This window comes from Rutidosis leptorrhynchoides, chromosome 5 (genome assembly GCF_046630445.1).
Source record: "Rutidosis leptorrhynchoides isolate AG116_Rl617_1_P2 chromosome 5, CSIRO_AGI_Rlap_v1, whole genome shotgun sequence".
Classification (NCBI taxonomy): domain Eukaryota; kingdom Viridiplantae; phylum Streptophyta; class Magnoliopsida; order Asterales; family Asteraceae; genus Rutidosis; species Rutidosis leptorrhynchoides.
Window position 1 is genome coordinate 227,740,373 of NC_092337.1, and position 13,161 is coordinate 227,753,533.

The window sequence follows — 13,161 nt, forward strand, 5'->3', positions numbered from 1 at the left end:
TATAATTTTTTTAATATATTCAACGATGATGATGAATTTTTTTTAAAACGAATGGTATGATGATTATGATTATGATTATGACTATGATTATGATAATCATGGTGACCATGATACGAATGATATGATTATGGTAGTAATGATGTTGATGAATGGAAACAGTTACGATGTTGCAGAGAAGGAAGAAAGTGATGTTCTAATTGATTTATTATGATGAGGAAGATGGTAACAGAAAACGTATTAAAAGAAATTAGGATCCTATATAAATAAGAAATATAACAGATGGAGTAATGGTTGGAAGAGTGTGGTTGTTTATCGGGAGGTCGCGGGTTCGATCCCGGGCAGTGGCATTTTTTTTAGAAACTGCAACCCACTTAATTCTTAAGCTATTATTATTATTATTATTATTATTATTATTATTATTATTATTATTATTATTATTATTATTATTATTATTATTATTATTATTATTATTATTGTTATTATTATCATTACTATTATCATTATTAAGTAAAAGCATTATTATTATAAATACTATAACTATTATTATACATATTTTATTATCATAAAAATTATCATCATTATTAGGATTATCATGATTTTTATCATAATTAGTATTATTTTTATCATTTTTATTATTAACATATCACATAAAGATTTTCTATATTAAAATATATTTACTATATAAAACATAACCATACTAATATTTTTGTAATAAATATTATTTAGTAATTTAAAGTATATAAAAATAAATACATCTAATTAAGTTACTAATGAAATATATAATTTATCAAAATAACATTTATATTCTTAATAATATGAAAATTTGTTCGATTACAATTATATGTGTTAATCTATACATAAATGATATAGGTTCGTGAATCCGAGGCCAACCCTACACTTGTTCATTGTCGTCATATGTATTTTTACTACAAAATACATTAGGTGAGTTTCATTACTCCCTTTTTAAATGATTTTGCAATATATATTTTTGGGACTGAGAATACATGCGCTGTTTTTATAACTGTTTTACGAAATAGACACAAGTAATTGAAACTACATTATATGGTTGAATGATCAAAATCGAATATGCCCCTTTTAGTCTGGTAATCTAAGAATTAGGGAACTGACACCCTAATTGACGCGAATCCTAAAGATAGATCTATCGGGCCCAACAAGCCCCATCCAAAGTACCGGATGCTTTAGTACTTCGAAATTTATATCATGTCCGAAGGAGGATCCCGGAATGATGGGGATATTCTTATATGCATATTGTGAATGTCGGTTACTAGGTGTTCAATCCATATGAATGATATTTTTGTCTCTATGCATGGGACGTATGTTTATGAGAAATGGATATATGAAATCTTGTGGTCTATTAAAATTATGAAATGATTATTTATGTTAAACTAATGAACTCACCAACCTTTTGGTTGACACTTTAAAGCATGTTTATTCTCAGGTATGAAAGAAATCTTCCGCTGTGCATTTGCTTTTCTTAGAGATATTACTTGGAGTCATTCATGACATATTTCAAAAGACGTTGCATTCGAGTCGTAGAGTTCATCAAGATTATTATTAAGTCAATTATAGTAAGATATATTACGAAATGGTATGCATGTTGTCAACTTTTGATGTAATGAAAGATTGTCTTTTCAAAAATGAATGCAATGTTTGTAAAATGTATCATATAGAGGTCAAGTACCTCGCGATGAAATCAACTGTTGTGAATCGTTCATAATCGATATGGACTTTGTCCGGTTGGATTAGGACGGGGTATGACATGTGGTATCAGAGCGGTGGTCTTAACGAACCATGTCTGCATTAGTGTGTCTAACTGATAAGTCGTTAGGATGCATTAGTAAGTCTGGACTTCGACCGTGTCTGCATGTCAAAAGGTTTGCTTATCATTTTGTGTCAAAAATTACCTGCTTATCATTCTTAGAGAATCACTTGCGTATCATTCTTAGTCTAGACATGTTTTACTGCATTGACTGCATGAATAGTGTATAGAAAAAATTCATATCTTAGCGTATCTGCTACTTCATATCTTAGCGTATCTGTTACTGTAACTTTGCCTGACAACTTCCGTAGATTCCTCCGTAACTTATGGGATTTTAGTATTATATATGCATATGTAAATTATGTATTGCAGGGTACTAATCTACATCCTATAATCTATTTCTTATCGAAAATCCTTCATCTGATCGTACGAGATGAATCCTGCAACCAGTTCAAGTCCCTCAGATTCCGATAGCTATTCTGATAGCTATTCCGACAGCTATTCCGACATAGACGTTCACCTAAGCTCCGAAAACAGCGTCATCGGCATGAATCAACCAATCAGCCATTATCAATTCATCTGATGGGTTCGTAGTCGACTTAATTAATGGAAACGTGCAGAAGGTAATCCCTTCCACCAACCGAATTCACCTCTTGATAATGAACCTGAAGCGTTTACCGGCGAACCTGTTCGAGACACCATTTTCAGTCTCATTTCCAGGGTAACTCGACAAGATTATATTCTATCCACAATTTTGAACCTTATTCATCCGCTCGTTCCGACCGACAATCATCCTGGAGTAATAAGTCAACGAACTTCGCACTCGAATAATCAATTCGGAGAATATGGTGCAAAATGTACCAGCTCCAGCAACATCACCGGCACCAACAGTACCATCAATAACAGCACCAGTACCATCAACAATCCATGCTTCAATATCATCATCTGTACTTTGAGTATGATCTTCGTTCTACGTATCGTTCTACCTCATTTATCTTCATTCGACATGGTGAATATGTAATCTCTAAAGTTTTAGAGATTATTTATTCTAGTTCCAACCGAAAAGCAAATGAGTTTAATATCATATTAACTCATTAAATCCATGAATACATCTGAAGAAAATATATATGTATATATGTTTTCATAAAGATTGTAATTAAAAATTCTCTTGTACAAACTGTTAATGGTGAAAATATTTTAACGGGTAGGTAATACCCGAGGAATATTTAAATTTCACATTAATAAGTTACATTGTACGTTCTTCGAATCTGTTTCAACAGTCATATACTATCCTACTTACATCCACCGATATACAAATCCGTTCACCACAGAATAACCATATTCATCCAATTTCATATTTGGATTTTGATTTATCAGAATCCAACAAGTGGCATAATGAAGAAAACATTTGATAAAATAAAATTTGTTAGAAACAAACAAATTAACTATGAGTAATTTTGTTAAGAATCCACGCTAACTGTTCCTAGCTAATTATTCCTAGCTAATTGATTACATTTTATTTATCACAATTTATTTATCGCAATTTACATTCTCTCAATTTTATTTATCATCATTTAATTTCTGTTATTTACTTTACGCACATTATTTATCGTCATTTTATTTCTGTTATTTATTTTTACGCACTTTAAATATCGGGACACGTATGCAAGGTTTTGACATATCATATCGACACATCTATATATATTATTTGGAATCACCATAGACACTCTATATGCAGTAATGATCGAGTTCTCTATACAGGGTTGAGGTTGATTTTCAAATAATATATATACTTTGAGTTGTGATCGAGTCTGAGACATGTACACGGGTCACGATATGAATTAATTAATTTGAATATATATATTAAACTATGTATGAATTATTGAACTGTTAACTATGGACTATCGACTGTGGACTGCCAACATTGGACAATTAAAATGAATTAAAATACTGATTATAACATATGAAACTAAAAAATTCTTCAAGTTTGCCACTTGATTTCATCTTAAACCTCATTTGTATCTTGACAATTCTAATCTGCATTCAAACCTTTCATGGTTCTTAAAAACACCTCAATTGAAAGGATGAACCAACCGCACTTCATTTGCGGGAGAAAAGATTGATGCATATAGTTATGCACCTGAAAATACTCGGAACCTGAGTAAACATTTAACATGTAGCTGTGCTAATTCCTTTAGCGTTATTATTACCGAAAATAACTTTGCATCTGCTGTTCGAGATAGCCAGTTTTGTCACAGCTCCAGCAAGACAACTTCGACTTTTCGTACGAAACAACCTTATTATAACGTTGATATATACGCGTGCTATTTTAATGTTACCAGGGAACCTTTCATATTCCAACATATTACCATCAGCGTTTAATCATCTAAAAACACAATTTTCCTGAAACTACCTCGGATTAATAACCGATGATTCAGATATCATAGCATTAAATGCAGAGGAAACAGAAAAATAGTAGATGGTCTAAACGACCAAAAGTTTGATGATAAAGAAAGGAGTGTTAGGAACGCTCGATAGAAAATTGGGTATTGAAAAAACAGATTGAGCTACCCATGAAGGAGACCAAGGACAAATACAAGGACCAAACCCTATATTCAAAGGATTCAAGTAATTCTGGATCCGTTGAAATCTTTATAGAATATCTTGCTCCGAAGTCATGTTAAAATCTTGCGGAAAATCTTTCTCCATCAACCATCGAACTTAGAAATTCCAAAATATCATCATCAATATCTTCGATATTTCTGAGGATATTTTCATAAATATTCTCGTCCAAAATTATATAGCTCCTCGTGCTTCCTGTATATCATTATAGTGGAAACATTCAATAGAAAATTTAGTACCGAAAAGCAGATTATGCGAAACTAGGAAGAAAGCCGTGGACAAATCACAAAGAATAAGTTTGACTTCAAAGAATCTAAATGATTCAATGTCTGCTAAAGTCTTTAGTGAATATCTTGCTCCTTACTCTAAACCCTTGCAGATAATAGTTTCTATCATCCTCTGATCTTAGATATTCCGAGATATTATCGTATCTTTCATTATAAATATCCTCCATATTTCTGGAGATATTTTTATAACTATTCTTATCTGAAATCATTAATCTCTTCGTGCTATCAGTATTACATCATATAGAAACTGTTAGTCTCTATATTCTATAAACTTTCGAGCTTAAAATATGAATGTTATTGAAGTAATGTTGGGAACTGATGCATGAGTTAGTATAATATAATGACACTTGATCAACTTGATTATATTACAGTAAGTCATGCTGAGTTTCTAAATGGAACATGATGATTCACAGATTATAACATCATCATGTGTCATGTTACACAACTCTTTCATTCTGCTTAATCTCTGAACGTATCAAGAAATTATATTCTTGATAGTTCCATTCTCAGTAATTCTAGTAATTTACCAAATCAAATCGTGCTATTTCGTTCCTTCTTTCTTAGAACAGGATGATCAATCAAAACTTCATACCTACGAATTCTGGACCATTATTCGCTTGATTCGAAGTCGGGAAGGGAAAACGAGAGTATGAAACTCCGAAATATAAGGGAAGATATAAAGCCCGATAACAGCGTATAAATTACAAACCGTATAGCAATATAAAGACACGGGAAAATTAAAAACATTATAACCCCAAAGGGCGAAGTAGAAGAAAACAGATTCCTCCGGTGGTAATTGGAAAAGGAGAATGATTGCTGCGATAGTGAGGATCAGAACAAGAATCAGAACTGGATTAAGCATTTTCACAATCTTTTAGATGTATGAACTAAGGAAGAAAGTATAGGAATGGTGAGAATAATGGAACGGAAGAGCTTAATTTATAATAGACATATCAGACAGAGTAATCAAGGCAGATCACCGTATTTAAATATAGAGATCTTAATTTCCTTATTCGCCAAAGAATCAAATCTTTTATATTTCGAAGATTTTCTTTAAATCCCTTGAATTCCGGAATTCAACCTAGATAACGTCTAAAGTTAAGACGCACCTTACTATCTAAATTCAATCGCGACTACGTCAAAAGTTATGAAAAATCTCCATTTCTTCATCTCGATCTTTTGTGATAGCTTCATTCACACGCTTCGATTAATCGAATTGTTTTATCTATATTACTCAATAATGATAAAACTCTATTATCAACTCATATTCGTCATGAAAACATTTTTATAGTTAGCCATGACGACCTCGAACAAATTTTGGGAGGAAATTTCTTTTAACGGGTAGGTACTGTGATGACCCGGAGATTTCCAACCAAATCTAAACTTAAACTTTATATGATCTAGACACGATAAGCAAAGTCTATTAAATTGAGTCTCAAAACATTTGAACTGTTTACATTGATGCATTTGACCTTGACCACTTCCGACGATTCACGGACAATTGTGTGTAAATAAATATGTAAATATATATAAAAAGTTTAAATATTAAATATTCAATATATGTCACATATAATTAATAGTGATTACTAAGTAATAATATTAATATATTTAATTACAATATAAAAATATGAATGTTATATTATTTATTTTCACTATTAATATTAGTATTAAAATTAATATTAATATTAGTAAATCATTATAATTGATACATCTAATTTGTGATATCATTATAATTAGTAGTAAAATTTATAATTTTAAGTTGTTATTATTATTAACTTTATCAATATTATTATTATAATTATTATTATAAAATAATACAAATTATTAATAGAATTATTAATAATAACTTTATAAACACTATTATAACTATTAGTATTATAATCTTAAATATTATTATGATAATTATTATTATCGGTATTAATATGCTATTATTATTAGTAATATTTCAGTATTTTTATTTTTAATATAATTATTATTAATATTAAACAAATATATAAAAGATTATATACAGAGAATTTGGAATCAAATCTTTACATGTAACTATCTAACTGTGTTTAATTTGTCCTTCAATCACTAACTAGTACAAATTACAAATTCAATCATCAACTCAATTCCAAAATCAGTTAAATGTCTGTTTCACTTTTGCTTTTTTATTTGTTTCTTCTGCTTAGAATTGTCTGATCAAATATTTACTTGACAACCTTTAATTACAATAAAATACGATTACATACAGGATTAGATAAACTCTATGACACCCTATCATAGACAATGAATCATATCCACTACATAATTCATATTCATATATATAAATTCATAGTACATACACAGCCTGGAGGAAACCGAAACCCACTTCCTCACTTTTAATTATCTATCTTTATCTATCTACATTCTATATATAAACTTGTACATATTTGCATTTGGAGAGAAAACCACACATCAAGACCACCTTGCATTATCAAACCACGTACTTCATAATCATCAAAGCTAACCATCTGCTATCACCCTTATATCTCTACACCATTAAAGACTCATATTACTGTTTTAATGATTCAAACCACCACCTTGATCACAATCATCGAACCATTTATAACCTACTCAAACCAACCTGCTATACTTCTGTTCAATCACGACCATCACCTTTCATTACCACAACTATAATCCATTGATCATCATCAATATCATGTTACCATTCGATCACCATTAACCCACTTCGTTCCTTCTATTTTTCCATGAACCAAATAACCACCTCTCCTTCTACCATCCTACAACCACCATCAACAACTCGATCACCATATCATTCAAACTATTGTGACTATTATTACTCGCTTGTATTTTTGTTATGATGGATACAACCCATAAGCCACGCACCATAAACCAAACCCAAACAACCACTCTATCTCTCTCTCTCTCTCTCTCTCTCTATACAACCTCTCTTCTTTGTTTGAAGAAACACCATCACCAACCGTATTAGTTAATATTTTTTTCTCCTTTCCTTTCGAACAGCAATTTCTGCTCTCTATCTGAGTTCAACAACACACTCTCTTCTGTTCTACCCTGTTTTTCTAATTCGATCAGTTACTATTCGATTTTTAGAGAATGAAGATGACAAAGGAAAAGAGAATGATGATGATAATTATGTTGGAGAGTAATATGATAACCAAAGACCCCACCTTTTTTTTTCTACCTAAATCACGCTATCAGATATTGATATTAAATCAATTGAGATAATGTTTTTTTAATGAATAATTATATTATGAACCGAAAACCCCACCACTATTGCTGGTCGACTGATTTAATACAAATATGAACAATAAATCGTTGTATACATGTTCTTGGACGGTCACAATAGCATAGAAGTGGACAGCTGTACAGAAACCTTTATAGGCCACCCGTTATTTATTTTCTTTTCATTGGGCTGAATACAAATTGCTTATACTATAGATGGGTCGAGTAATTCAGTTGCAGTTGGGCTGTGATCAAGTTACTATACTTGGGCCGAAATCCTAATTGTATCGTTGGGCCATGAACCGGTTAGGGTAGCTGCTGAATGATGATAATGATGACTGTAATAATACACGATTAGATTAGGATGAAGATGATGATTGATGATGTTTATGTTGATGATGATGAGGATAGTTATATATATAATTTTTTTATATATTCAACGATGATGATGAATTTTTTTTAAAACGAATGGTATGATGATTATGATTATGATTATGATTATGATTATGATTATGATTATGATTATGATTATTATTATGATAATCATGGTGACCAAGATAAGAATTATATGATTATGGTAGTGATGATGGTGATGAATGGAAACAGTTACGATGTTGCAGAGAAGGAAGAAAGTGATGTTCTAATCGATTTATTATGATGAGGAAGATGGTAACAGAAAATGTATTAAAAGAAATTAGGATCCTATATAAATAATAAATATAACAGATGGATTAATGGTTGGAAGTGTGGTTGTTTATTGAGAGGTCGCGGGTTCGATCCCGGGCAGTGGCATTTTTTATATAAACTGCAACCCACTTAATTCTTAAGGTATTATTATTATTATTATTATTATTATTATTATTATTATTATTATTATTATTATTATTATTATTATTATTATTATTATTATTATTATTATTATTATTATTATTATTATTATTATTATTATTATTATTATTATTATCATTACTATTATCATTATTAAGTAAAAGCATTATTATTATAAATACTATAACTATTATTATACATATTTTATTATCATAAAAATTATCATCATTATTAGGATTATCATGATTTTTATCATAATTAGTATTATTTTTATCATTTTTATTATTAACATATCACATCAAGATTTTCTATATTAAAATATATTTATTATATAAAACATAACCATACTAATATTTTTGTAATAAATATTATTTAGTAATTTAAAGTATATAAAAATAAATACATCTAATTAAGTTACTAATGAAATATATAATTTATTAAAATAACATTTATATTCTTAATAATATGAAAATTTATTCGATTACAATTATATGTGTTAATCATACATAAATGATATAGGTTCGTGAATCCGAGGCCAACCCTACACTTGTTCATTGTCGTCATATGTATTTTTACTACAAAATACATTAGGTGAGTTTCATTACTCCCTTTTTAAATGCTTTTGCAATATATATTTTTGGGACTGAGAATACATGCACTGTTTTTATAACTGTTTTACGAAATAGACACAAGTAATTGAAACTACATTATATGGTTGAATGATCAAAATCGAATATGCCTCTTTTAGTTTGGTAATCGAAGAATTAGGGAACAGACACCCTAATTGACGTGAATCCTAAAGATAGATCTATCGGGCCCAACAAGCCTCATCCAAAGTACCGGATGCTTTAGTACTTCGAAATTTATATCATGTCTGAAGGAGGATCCCGGAATGATGGGGATATTCTTATATGCATATTGTGAATGTCGGTTACCAGGTGTTCAATCCATATGAATGATATTTTTGTCTCTATGCATGGGACGTATGTTTATGAGAAATGGATATATGAAATCTTGTGGTCTATTAAAATTATGAAATGATTATTTATGTTAAACTAATGAACTCACCAACCTTTTGGTTGACACTTTAAAGCATGTTTATTCTCAGGTATGAAAGAAATCTTTCGCTGTGCATTTGCTCATCTTAGAGATATTACTTGGAGTCATTCATGACATATTTCAAAAGACATTGCATTCGAGTCTTTGAGTTCATCAAGATTATTATTATTAAGTCAATTATAGTAAGATATATTACAAAATGGTATGCATGTTGTCAACTTTCGATGTAATGAAAGATTGTCTTTTCAAAAACGAATGCAATGTTTGTAAAATGTATCATATAGAGGTCAAGTACCTCGTGATGAAATCAACTGTTGTGAATCATTTATAATCGATATGGACTTTGTCCGGTTAGATTAGGACGGGGTATGACACATCCTACACGGTTTCCTGTGGAGTTAACTCCACTGCTAGATGGTGAGTTATTGTTGTTTTGCATTGCAGCCTGTACTGCGGCTATATTTGCTGCAAGGAAAGCACGAAAGTCTTCCTCACTCATGTTCAAGTTCTGACGAGTAGTCGGGGCCATTTCCTTCAAAAATAGCCAAAAGAAATTAAGTTAATAATATAGAATATTAAGAGTAGTCAATAGTATTCCGTAGCATAATATGAACTCATTTATAAAAGCTTTTTCTTCATATTAGCATTTTATAAGTTTTTAATTCGGGTTATACCTACCCGTTAAGTTCATACTTAGTAGCTAACATACAATTCAACTACTACAATTCTATATGATAAACTGATTATAATAATATTTCACATTCAAACTTTTATACAATATTTTGCAAACTTACTATACCGCTATTTTACATATAGCATGAAATATAGCACATAAAAACTCTGATACAAAACAGTTGCGAAGACAATTCTAGTTAATACGCAAGTCGTTCAACAAAGGCAATAAAGACACGTAATTCATACGTCTAGAAACAAGTCATGCATTCTGGTTTTACTAAGACTACTTCCTATCTTTGGTCTTGTGGAACATAACCGTTGTGACCGTTGACAAGACAACATGTTGTAATGTCGTCAAAAGGATGAGGGTTTCGTAATGTCCAACAGCCCCGTAATAATCTAAAAACCTTGTTTCTCACCCCAACTACTGAATCTGTTACTTGTGGGAAGGTTTTATTTAAAAGTTGCAATCCGATGTTCTTTTTCTCACTTTGGTAAGAAGCGAACATCACTAACCCGTAAGCATAACATGCTTCTTTATGTTGCATGTTAGAAGCTCTTTCTAATTCACGAAATCCTATGTTGGGATATGTTGAGTCAAAATAGGTTCTTAAACCGTAGCGTAAAATTTCATTTGGGTTCCCCGCATTTAATGCTTTAAAGAAAACACGGCGTAACTTACGGTCTCCCCAATGTGATATACCCCACCTATCAAAGGAAAGCCTTTTATAAACTAAGGCATTTTTGGAAAGTCTTTCAAATGTTTGACAAGTTAATTTTGCCATAATTAATTGTGCTGATGAACTCTGACCGACTCTAGACAAGATTTCCTCAATCATATCCTCTGGTAGATCTTCTAAAATATTCGGTTGTCTACACTTAACGTCCATTTTGTTTTTATACTGTAAAATAGACAAGGATTAGATTCGTAAAAGATAATTAACAAACAATACAAGGAATTTTTACATAGAACATAAAAGTACAAGCACACTACAATACATATAATACACAACATGATTACAACCCTCTAATCTGAATCACTAGTTTCTTCTTCTTCGGACTTGGTTCATTTTCCTAATTTTCTAGGAATATATGGTGTTCCTCTAATACGAGTCATCGTTTTCTACAATGGTTTAGAAAAACCTGGTGGTTTAGAGGTTCCCGGGTCATTGTTACATTTTAGGAAATACGGATGTTGCCGATACATATAAAGTTCATCGGGGTTGGAATCGGATTTCTCTATTTTTATACCTTTACCCTTATTATTTTCTTTCGCTTTATTAAATTGGGTCGAGGTAATTTCTATAACATCATCAGAATCCTCATCGGGATCCGATTCATCGGAAAATTGGTAATCTTCCCAATATTTTGCTTTCTCGGCGGAAACACCATTGACCATTATTAACTTTGGTCCGTTGGTTGAGGATTTTCTTTTATTTAATCGATTTACTATAGATATCAATATTTCTTCCTCCGGAACCTCTTCTTCTTCCAGTTCCTCCTCTTTCGGTTCCTCTTCTTCCGGTTCCTCTTCGGGAATTTGTGAATCTTCCCAAAATATATTCGACTCTTCATTATTATTAGGTTAATCGATGGGATTTGTACTAGTGGTAGACATCTATCACACAATATCAAACACATTAAGAGGTTAATATATCACATAATATTTACATGTTAATAATATATAGTTTCCAACAAAAGTGTTAAGCAATCTTTTTTAAAGAAAACACGGTCGAAGTCCAGACTCACTAATGTATTCTAACAAACTCGATAAGACACACTAATGCAAATTTCTGGTTCTCTAAAACCAACGCTCGAATACCAACTGAAATGTCTCGTTCAAATTGATTATAAACGTTCCATATTAATTGATTTCTTTGCGAGGTTTTGACCTCTATATGAGACAATTTTTCAAAGACTGCATTCGATTTTAGAACAAACCATACCCTTTAAAATATTACGACGATTATCAAATAATGATAATCTAAAATATAGTGTTTTTCACACGACCATTACATAATGGTTTACAATAATATTACACGTCAACATAAGTCTTCGAATGCAGTTTTTAAACAATATTATACAAGCATGGACTCCAAATCTTGTCCTTAATTTAGTATGCAACAGCGGAAGCTCTTACTAATCACCTGAGAATAAACATGCTTAAAACGTCAACAAAATTATTGGTGAGTTATAGGTTTAACCTACATATTATCAAATCATAATAATAGACCACAAGATTTCATTTTTATAACACATCTCATATCAGGCATTTCGCAAACTGTATAGAGATAAAAATCATTCATATGTTGAGCACCTGGTAACTGACCTTAACAAGATGCATATAGAATATCCCTATCATTCCGGGACTCTCATCGGATATGATAAATCGAAGTACTAAAGCATCTGTAACTCGAATGAGGCTTGTTGGGCCAAATAGATCTATCTTTAGGATTCGCGTCAATTAGGGGCCATTTCCCTAATTCTTAGGCTAACAAGCTAACAAGAGGCAAATTCGGTTCGATAATCCAACATAGAAAGTATTTTCGATTACTTGTGTCTATTTTGTAAAACTTTATAAAACTGCATGTATTCTCATCCCAAAAATAATAGATTTTTAAAAGTGGGACTATAACTCACTTTCACATATTTTTACTTCGTCGGGAAGTAAGACTTGGCCACTGG